This window comes from Vespa mandarinia, chromosome 18 (genome assembly GCF_050613455.1).
Source record: "Vespa mandarinia isolate Hongniang chromosome 18, ASM5061345v1, whole genome shotgun sequence".
In the NCBI taxonomy this organism is placed as follows: Eukaryota; Metazoa; Arthropoda; class Insecta; order Hymenoptera; family Vespidae; genus Vespa; species Vespa mandarinia.
In genome coordinates, this window is record NC_140827.1 from 617,212 (window position 1) to 626,463 (window position 9,252).

Below are 9,252 nucleotides of genomic sequence, written 5' to 3' on the forward strand. Positions count from 1 at the left end.
TTCTCCGTCTCCACATTGCTCCATGTACGCGAGTAGAATTATTTTATTTTTGCATTTTCATTATTGAAGTCGAATCTCATACATTTATCATTTTACTTTGTTTTAAAGTTAAATTAAATTCATAGTCGTCATCGTTATGATAACGCTGGCGAGCGCTATTAAAAGTCCTACCATGGACTTCGTTTTATTATTCAAAATTTCGAATGGAAGATAGTTTGTTTTTGAATTCAGAACGTTTTTGAAAAAGAAATTATAACCCGAATTCAGTTAAGAAAATCATGTCAGAAGGTCTAGTTTTAGTATTTCCAACATATTACTATGTTGGAATTGTTAATTACGTGGCTCTTAAGGTGATTATTTTTATGAAGAATATAAAATGAATTTATGATATATAATAATATTATTTAGAAAATAAATTAATACATTTCAAGAAATGTAAAGGAAAAAAGAGCAATTGAATATGTGTTTAGAATACGTTAGAAATACAAAAGAAATATATTTATTCTATATATTTATTAATAAAATGAACATTTCAGGATAATTCAACTGTTTGAGGAAAACAGAAAATATTATTTTTAAAAAGTGTTTAAAAAGTGTTAGTTGGTTGTATAATTAAAAAACATTTATATATTGATCAAATTGATACTTGATACAAATATTACTGCGATTGAATAAATCGTACACAAACGGCCTTCCGCAATCATGAATATTTCAAAAATGTTTATTTATTGATACTACAGTAGAATTTTCATTGTAGCGTTGAAATGCATGGTTTGAAATATACAAAGTTGATCGGCGATGGGAACAACAGCATGTATGGAAAGCTTATCATGATCTCTAATAAAATCCAATATTAGTTGAAAAAACAAAATGCCACAAAAATGTAGTACGTAATTATAGTAGCTCCAGTATCTCCGTTTAAATAAAAATTATTCCACTATCATATAGCGACAAAATATTCAAACTGCTGTTACTGTAAACGATCTACCTTTGTATAATAACATGGAATAACAAAAAGATATTTACAAAGAGTCGTTTTATATTTTTGGTTTCCATAAAAAGTATACAGATCGCATATATTGTCGTAGTGATAAAACGAAACAACGTATAGGATATAAGAACAATTAGTATTTTTCATGAAATACAATTGGAAATGTATTGTGTTGCATATAACCAATTTAATATTGGACGTAAATAATAATATGACCAAATTATATAATTTTTCTATAACTAAAATTATAAGTGACAAAAGTGAATCTACAGCTTATATTAAACTTAATGCAAAGGTACTATTATCAGTATGAATTCTAGTAGTGCGTGGCATCTTAAAATTAATAAAAAATTAACAAGTAAAGAATTAATTAATTGGGTGTGTTTAATTTTAATTTAACTAATTAATACTCTGACAGATATATGTACGAAGTGAAGAATCTTTTACACGTTATTGGGACAGTAGTGTTGACGCACACGTGCGTCTCTCCACTGTTCATAGTACTTTCTCTTAAAGGTCATGTATTACCATTGGAAATATTTACCCTTGGGAACTTATTGGATGTTAGCTAACAAAACGCATAGATAAAAAACATATGGCCATCTTTGTCTGGGCTTTTTAGTAAAGTATTTGGGTTTCGATAATATGTCAAGCTGGTCAATAAGTAAATAGTGAAAGTAGACTCCTAGGCACGACAAGTTAAGGGTTATTTGACTTCTAACTTTAAAATATCTATTGACACCCTGCAATCTACATGATCATTAGAACGAAGGGAGCACACATGTAATATTTAAACATTCTAATGAACTATCCCCGACCAATGGGCATTTATTTTTTCCCTTTCCATGCTCAGATCATACTTCAACTCCGCCCTTTTTATTCTCTGTAATCTCATTACAGTCTGTGTGGGTAGTTCTAGACTTCCAAAAAATCAGGTAAGTTACATCTTTCAGACACACGACATCTAAGCTCTCAAGTCTTATTCAGAATTAGCCAGTACAACTACCTACACATCATTACACGAAACACATAAACAATTGTAACTTATTTCATCAAATATACATCGAATCAATTTCAACGCGCACAATATTTAATATTTTTAATATTTAATATTTTTTAATATCGCGCATCTACCTCGCGAGTTTCACATGATCCTTTAAAAGAACGTGCATTTTCCCATTAATTTGTGAGAATGCGACAAGCGGTATTTTGCTGACGGCCTTCAGTGGTATCCTAGCCTAGTGCCGTCGCTTTTATTCATCGCGATCAGTGGGTTTGTAACTCGGATAGATGGAGGATATTTCTCCGTGCAAATCGACTGTCATAGCTGGTCCGGTGCGGGACGCACATCTAAAATCGCTGTCGTAGTTGCGCCCACCCAACGCAACACAAAACATTTTAGTCCTTCGAATCGGATTTTGGAGACACTGATCCTGTGAGAAGCGTAAGGAGAAGCCAATTAACACGTAAAAGAGGGAAGCAGACGCCTCACGAGGTCGCCTATCCTTTACAACCAAACGCCAGACGATCAACAAGTTCTAGGTAGTTGCAGCAAAGAGTAATTGCAGCGCCCACACGACGCAATACAAAACAAGTAGTATAATTTTATTGTTTGGACATTAAAAAAAATGATAAGATCGAAAGAAATTACCGCTTTTAATCAGAAAGAGTAGAAGAAAGTTTGCGATTTTTTATCACGAGTACCTTCTACCTGAAATCGTTTATTCGTAAAGCTCGTATTCTTCCAACGCGTATTTTAAATGTATTTATAACAATGTATTTATAAAAGTTTATCTTAGATATCCAAATAGTAACATGTCACCACTGATTTTTCTATTAAAAGATAGAATGTATATAATGTACATAATATTCAAATATGTTTTTATTACTATTATTATGATACATTGTTATTTGTCGTAGTAATAATAGTAATACTTGTAGTAGAGAATGGATTACTCCCTATCGGGGTAAACCATTTAAGAAAATCACTAAGAGTTTTAGCTCATAAGTAATATGTAAATGAACTCATATTTTGATTTCTGTAATAATATTTAATATTTAAATATTTTAAAATGAAGTAAAAAATATTACAATATCACAAATATAATTTGCTTTATTTTAATTTAACCCTTATCACTCTAAGTGTGTTTATCAGGCATTACACTGACTACTTTATTCTTCATTAACTTTACTTTTCGACCACTCAATTGTGTCTCTAAATTCCGTATATTCTTTATTCACATCTTAGTTAATTTTTTTTTTTCATTTTATTCTAAACGCATCTATTTTACCTTTATGACGACAAAGAAAAAAATTATTTGTTGCTAATTTGGGAAGATAAATGAATTGTAATCATAGAAAAAGTTTCAAAATCAAATATGATTATTGATTATTATCGAAATTATACTTTTCTTGGAAATGTATAAAGATTGTTTTAAAATGATTTGAAGATTACTACTTGCATGTTATGGTCGCATTTAAAGTAAGATATTTCAAACCTAATAAGCAAGCATATATCAAAGATAGTAGCCGCTCGTTAATTGCACTAAATAATCGGAGTGAACATAGTTACAGTTTGTTCTAAATTCTTAATAAAAAAAACTATTTTAAATTACTACCTTTATAATAGCCTCTGAATACTTTGCATAAAATAATGCTATCTTTAATTAACTTCCCTATTTTATAATATATATATTGTAAAATTTCGTGATATTTACAATATAATATATTGCAAAAACCTTGTATTACCATTTTTAAATATAAGTTAATAGAAGTGATAATACAGGATTTTAGATATAAAGATTTTAAATATAAATTATAGAAAATTGTTTATTATTTATAATATATAAACTGTATTTATACAAAAAAAAAACTATCAAGTCATAATTTTATATCTTTTACATTTTATAAATAAGTCAAGATAAATATAAAATTCTCCACAATATTTATATTGCCTATTTACAGAATATAAATATAATAATAATATAAAAGATATAAATTATTTTTAATTGTCCGATTCTAATTGTTAATTCTCATTTTGAGCAGTTTCACTAGAAATTTTTTGCTTTATCTATGCTTTCACTAATGCCAAGAAGTTAGGATTTGCTCTTTGGTATTCGTCTTCTGGGAAAATGAAGTCGAATACTTTTTCCCGAACCCGAATATCTTCAATTTAATATAGATTATTTTTAATATAAATTAAGAATACTTCTTTTTAATTTAAATTTCTCCAAAACTATTTAATGTTATTCTACTATTTAATGTATGTTATAAAAATAACATACTCCATCTTCTTGAACAATTCGTTTTCTTCGTCTAATTCTTCTAGGCATTTTGACAATAATTTTAATCTAACTCTGTTTATCTCCTTTCTCATTTTCGAAATCATTCCATGCTTCCAAAAGTAATATTCTACTTTCTTTGTCACAATTTGCAAATAATGGATAATTCCCACGTTCAAAAATTCTACGAGCTAAAGTAAAATTTTTAACATCATCTCCCGATGGAGAATTAACTAATTCAAATTTAGCATAAGCTATCCAAATGCGTGTATTATAATGTAAGAAGATTTATAAATTAAGTTTTTTATATACACATATATAATCATACCATGAAATCAAGCTTACTTTGACATGAACAATTCGTTCAAATAATCTCTCAAATAGTTGTATAGTATTTTCTATTTTATAGACATATGGACATTATAATAATTACATAAATATAAGTACAATAAAACATAAGATAAATGAAACTATAAGACAAGTAGTTTACATTCATTCACATTCTGCAGTTTTGAAATGCAAATTCAAATAATTTTTCATACAGAATCCTGCATCTGTCAAATTTTCTAGATTGTACCTCTAAATCATTGTAACCACGGAACAATTTGTCTTTGGGATACACATCCAATACCATACCTTGAAATAAATGATATTAAATATTTAAAAATACAATTATTTAATACTTATAAATAATAAAAAAAAATTATTATAAAAATAACATACTAATTTCTTTCTCGCTACGGTCAAATTTTTTTGTTGTACTTCGAAATATGCATAACATAGCCATATCTTAGAAAATGTGAAATGTTTATGTAGAATAAGATCTAAACAGATTCTAAAAAATAAAAAAATATTATAAAATTCTATCTTTATATGCAACAATAAAGTATTATAAAGTTATCTTTCTATATATAACAATAATTTTATATAAGATAAACTATACCTGTAAATTTCTATCTATAACTTCCGTGTCAATTTCTTCATACAAAGCATAATTTATGTACAGATAGATATATCGTTTCCATGCTCCTATAAAAAATTTATTTAATTGAAAGGAACTTCAATTTGACTTCAGAATTGTTAAAATATAAATATTCATCACCTTAGTAGAAGGGACATTTGCTCTTCATTCATACGCTCTTACAACATTATGATTTTCTTCAGATTTTACTAATCTCAGATAGTCAAACCAAGCATCATAGTTAGAAGAATTTTTTTTGACTTCTTGCTCGTATTGATATTTTCTTTTGCTAGTTATTACATCTTCAATGCCTATTTAAAAATTTTATGAAATTCGTGTTATTTTTTTATAAGTTCCTACAAATTAATATTAATACTTTAAATTTTTTAATTCATATTTCGTATTAAATAAATCTTAATCTTTATAGTATGAATTACTTGAAAAATCACCATTTTTCTTTTCGTATATGGTATATGGATTATATATTTCTTTTATTCTTTCTTTTGAAATATTGTCTAAAGCGTATTTAGAAATTATTTTTGCTCTATCGTGCTATCAGAGAAATTTTAAAATTATACTTATTATAACAGAGATATTGAATATATTGTTATCTTAAAATAATACTTCTTTCTGTCCTTCTTCAAATCTTGCGAATGCTATAAATAGCTTTTCATCTAAGCTCTTATCTCCGAAAAAGTTTATAACATTTCATAAACTTTGCGTTCGACATTTATTATAAAACTATATATCTCCCTATATAATTGTATATCTCTACCTAGTTCTTTGTATTTCTTTATATCGTAATTCAAATTTAATATATGTTTGCCATATCTGTTAATCAGGTTCCCATTCCATCCATCGCCCAAAAACTTGACGTGTTTCTATAATAAATCTTTATAAAATCAAGTTACATAATAAAAAATAATCCCTAATTTTATATCAGATCTTATCAGTAATATTTTCTAACATTTCTTCCATAATATATTTGTATCAAAATTGATTTATTCTAGGTAAAATTGTGACTGCATGATCTAATAAATTTCTGGCATAATTTATTTACTTATTGTGCATTTCTATTTCAATATAATATAGCCATAATGTAATGTTTCCATGATCAACATCTAGTGCACGTTCATATACAGATTTAAAATAAATTGGACATATAAAACCTTGAAATATTTCTAATACAACTAAGACTATAAAATGTACTATTTTTTGTATTTAAAGTACCTTGCTCTTTGCATTGTTTCTGACTTTCTTCCCATCGGGCATATTTCATCAGATTCGTTATAACCATATGATTCTTATACATTTTGTCGTCATAGATATTTAATTTTCCATATTGGTAATCAGCCAATTTCTGGGGATTTTATATTTTCTGCTTATGTGGCTAAAAGGGAATATTTACAAATGAACTGTTCTCTATGTAAAATTATAGATAGGTTTAACATTGCATAAAGATTTTTTTCTTTGCTTCTCTTAATAGCTGTTTTGCTATGATTTAAATTTTCTCGGATGCTTTGTTTTTTAGCTAAAAAAGATTTTAATTGTGAATAAATATTACAATTATAAGTTGTTTATGCTATAATTTATAATTATAAAATAAAATATACTAATGTATAATAATCATTTTACCTTAGCCACTTTGGGCATTTTTTGTGACTTTTCCGTGACGATGTTTAATTGTTATTCTAACCAAATAAACACAGCTTCGTCTACGCTCACGTGAAAACATTCTCGCAACTGGTTCGTTCTACTCCGTACATATCGCATACGATCTTTTAACCTTTAAGCTACTAATCGCCATTATAATGTTATCTTTTTGAAAGTTACGCCATAATAGTGGCATTCGCGCAAGTCATTTACTCGAAGGATAAAAAGTCACTATAATTACATTCATGGATATCATATTAACATATTGTGTACTTTTTGAATTCTTTACATAAAAATGTATAAGTAAATTATACCTTATTTATGTACAGCCCTATTCCGATCTAATGTTCGATCTAATAATAAGAAATGTCATCTATAGTTTACGCGCAGAAACTTTGCACATCAAATAACAATAGTAATATTTTTATTTAGCTTTGTTCGATATACTATAGGTATAATCAGGCTGTGACTTTCAGCAGCTACGACTTTGACTTCAAGAAGAGTCCATGAAAGAATAAATGATTTCTTTTGTGTTCACGGCATCTTTATCGTTTACTTTATTTTCGGCGGCTTTGTTGTTTCTCATTTTGTTTGGTTAGTTTCCCACGTGTGCGTGTGGTGGCGCCGAGGCGTGTTAATTACGTGTATTGCTGGAAAACGCGTTATATTCGCAACGAAATCATAATTGCGATTATTGCGCCAAAGCATTGAGTAACTACAACGTCATTGTTATTTTTATAAAATAAAATAAATTACGAATTGACCTTTGGTATTACCAATACTTAAACTATTAATTGAATTTAACGTTAACTACCTTTTGCACTAATTGTGTGCGATCTTAGCGACAGGTATGGCCAAAATATGAACTAGGAAACAAACAACGATATCTGTCGCCATCTATCCTTTTGGGTTAGTTATTCCTCTCTCACGCATAAATAAGTTTGGTTTCGTTCGATTATAGTACACCGTACTAAACTGTTACAATATTTTTGTTTATTTCATTATTACTTTTTATTAGTAAGAATTTGAGTAATCTTTTATTTTTAGGCTTTATACGTTTAATAATTTTGTTATATTGTACAATGATATTGATATTGCTTTTATTTTCAGCTTATGATTGCAGTTGTTCGTGCAGCCATAGATGAATCGAACTTTATTTCGATAAAATAAAGAAGGAATTGTGAAGTAGATTTGTTGTTAATGTTTTTCGGTTGATTTAAATTTGTTTGCGTTTTATGATGTCAAAAAACTTTTAGGAATATGTCTGTATCAATAATTTGGGTGCAAAGCAGTCATAAAGTCAATATTTGTTCCTATAGAATTTTATTTTTCTTTTTTTCTACAATCAGACATACTGTATATATAAAACAAGCAATTGATATTCGCGTATTAAATCCATTCTTCGCCTCTTAATTATTAAATAATTATTGCGCATTTGAGTCATTGCATCATGGAAGATGATCAAGGACCTATTACACTTCTGTAGAAGAATATTGGTAAATAAATGTTTAAATTTAATAGCTAATTTAATTCTACATTTTTTTTTATGACGATAAATTTAATAAAAATTGTGTTTAATCTTTTTTCAGATTTGCATTGTCATTAAGTCAATGTATTACAAATTCAATCTAATTAATTTTCCATCTACGTCGATTTATTTCATTTTGGACTTATTATGGAACAGCTCACATCAATTTCGAGCTACAACGGAGCGAGTGTTTTGGAGCTATTGTGGATCTTAAGCAGTGAGTGAACGAATTTAAGTCCCTTCAGTATATATTATGTCGAGGATAAAAGATTTGACTTGACATGAGTTACTAGTTGTAATTTTTTCTATTAATTGTTGTCGAATAGCCATTAATAATTAACTTTTGGGATTTACTCTTGAATGGTACAGTTTTAATTGTTTTTTTATTGGGCTTAGTTTAGTTTCATTAGCTTAGGATAATATTTTCTTGTTTTATTAATGAGTCATTTAATTAATACGAGTCATGCAACAACTCTTTGCAGTGTGATTTAAGTGCGATTGGTTGTCACAATTGGTGACGAAGGCGCTCGCTCACACGTTGGTTTCTGCAGCTTTTTGACTATGCGTGCTTGAGCGTGTGCCAATTATGTGGATGTTAACGAAATTAATTATTATAAAAACCATAAAATCTGATTAATTTGAATAAACATATTTTTGCACATGCATATAAACGTTATCATATAATCAATAGATCATAACACAAAAAGTAAGTCTTTCGAGATTTTCTTTAGATGCAATAATCGAGAACAATTTATCCAGTAAAATGAAATAATTTTTGGCCTAGAAATTCTAAGAACATTTTATTTCAATTTGTATAAATATACTTATTTTTAATTTC

At 27.8% G+C, this 9,252-nt stretch overlaps 1 pseudogene; it reads right to left on the reverse strand.

Moving 5' to 3' along the window:
- Positions 1-3,995: 3,995 nt before the first annotated feature.
- LOC146872421 (crooked neck-like protein 1) lies at positions 3,996-6,895 on the reverse strand (annotated as a pseudogene).
- Between the last annotated feature and the right edge of the window lie 2,357 nt (positions 6,896-9,252).